Source organism: Penaeus monodon, chromosome 21, assembly GCF_015228065.2.
Source record: "Penaeus monodon isolate SGIC_2016 chromosome 21, NSTDA_Pmon_1, whole genome shotgun sequence".
Lineage (NCBI taxonomy): Eukaryota > Metazoa > Arthropoda > Malacostraca > Decapoda > Penaeidae > Penaeus > Penaeus monodon.
Window position 1 is genome coordinate 41,102,378 of NC_051406.1, and position 381 is coordinate 41,102,758.

Here is a 381-nt window from a genome sequence, read left to right on the forward strand (position 1 = left end):
AATAAGCAGTAACAGTATCAACACGAGCAGTATTTAGTCAGTATCATCAACTTGCCTCCAATTCTGGGCAGGGAAGACGGCGCCATTTTGCAACGTCACGCGAGCAAACCGCGCTGGGGATACGAGCGTAATTCAGTAATTTTCGCATTTATACATATTTGATTATGATTACAATCGTAAAACTGATCGTTTTTTAATGTTCTTTGCAAACTGGTTTATTTCCAGATGGAGTTTGAATGTATTTTACTGTGAATATGGTTTTATTTTTTTTAAGCGATCGCATTTTGTTTTGAGTTGGATATATTTTTTCACCGTTAATATCGTTTTATTTCTTAAAACAATAGGCGATCGTATATATATATTTTTTTTTCCTTTTTATCG